Below are 1,552 nucleotides of genomic sequence, written 5' to 3'. Positions count from 1 at the left end.
TGCCTGCATGTTAATTCACAATTTCATTAATTTTATCATTTAATTTGACAACTTTTTATTATTCTTTCACAACAGTTCATTATCCCATCAAACTTTCAAACATAAACTCATGCTGCGTGATAAAAGATTTATTAAAATTTGAGAAAGAATTACATCATTAATTATTGAAAACCATTAAAACATTTTTTTTTACGATTTGTTGAAACAAGTATTACAAAATATTGGCGAATTTTATTGACGATTTAATTCAATGTTATATAAATGTATAAAATAATGTTTCTATTAGTACGGTGGGGCCGGTTAGCTCAGTTGATTAGAACGTCGTGCTAATAACGCGAATGTCGTGGGTTCGATCCCCATACTGGCCATTCATATCTTTTTTTATTTCCTGTGACAAAATAGTATATGAAATAGTTGTTGATTTGCATATATATTTTTTCCCTTGAAATAATTATTTATTTCAAGTTTTACTCTATTTTTTGTTTTACTTGTGCTACAAGCCACGTTCCTTCCTCTTAAAACCTTTATGAAAAAAGTTTCCGCAGCATTTATTTTTCTTTTTTTTTAAAGTTATGTCCTTCTTTCCGTATGTCTACTCCTTTTGGGTTTTCTGGTGCCTTTAATAATTATTCACTCAGCTTTGTAATATATATATATATATATATATATATTTAATTCGCCTAGAATATATCTAAGAGTAGTACGCTGTTGCTTCTTTATTCTAGCCAAATGTACTATTTTTTAATTTACAAGAAATTGTTGAAACCTATTTAGCAAGATAAATAAGTCTTATAAATGTAACTCCACTGTGTGGTGTCCCAGGACGTACTACACAATGCATGATTCATTTAAAATCTAATAGGGATCAAATGTCATAAAATAAAGTTTAATCTCAGCATTAAAATTTATTGTCTTTCAACTTTGCATAAAGAGAAACTTCATTCAAACAGTATAGAAAACAAAATTATAGTTAAGGTTTGGCTAGAGGTTTTTAAAAGAAATAAAAGTTAATTGTCCCATCCTTTGCCCTCGCTATTCATAATCAAACAGACCGGAAAATAAACACAAATATAAAACGGAACTATAAAAACAAAGGTTGTACTATTTTCTTAATGCAAAGTCATTTTAACTTCTACTATACGCTGACACTTTCCACATGGGTGGTATAAAGGTTGTGAGCGGTGTGAAGTTGGCTCGTAGCACAAGTCAAAATAAATAAATTGAGGTACAAAATTTTTGCACACAGAAATATTGGCGAATTGCAATGTTTATTAATTTTGGATTTTTTATTTCGGGATCTTTGGGCCCCTTTATGTCCACACAGCTCTAAAGGGTACCTGACATTAGAATGGGAAAAGTAAAGGCGGTTGGTCGTTGTCCCGGCCACACAAAACACTCGTTAACTGTGTACCACAGAAACAGATGACCTTTAACATCATCTTCCCTATATAACGCGGATGACTGGAGTTCGATCCGAACTGGACGAGCCAATAATTGTGTCTTATTTGTCAATAGCAAATAAACCTAAAATGTTTAATTTAGTACTTCAATA

At 31.1% G+C, this 1,552-nt stretch overlaps 1 non-coding gene across 1 annotated transcript; it reads left to right on the top strand.

The window, feature by feature from the left end:
• The first annotated feature begins 294 nt into the window (after positions 1-294).
• On the top strand, positions 295-368 carry Trnai-aau (transfer RNA isoleucine (anticodon AAU)). Its single transcript has one exon. It is a non-coding gene; the product is annotated as a tRNA-Ile (tRNA).
• Positions 369-1,552: the final 1,184 nt, after the last annotated feature.

This window comes from Biomphalaria glabrata, chromosome 8 (assembly GCF_947242115.1).
Source record: "Biomphalaria glabrata chromosome 8, xgBioGlab47.1, whole genome shotgun sequence".
NCBI classification, from domain to species: domain Eukaryota; kingdom Metazoa; phylum Mollusca; class Gastropoda; family Planorbidae; genus Biomphalaria; species Biomphalaria glabrata.
Note: the sequence above shows the minus strand (reverse complement) of the source record. Positions and strands in the feature narration are given on the sequence as shown.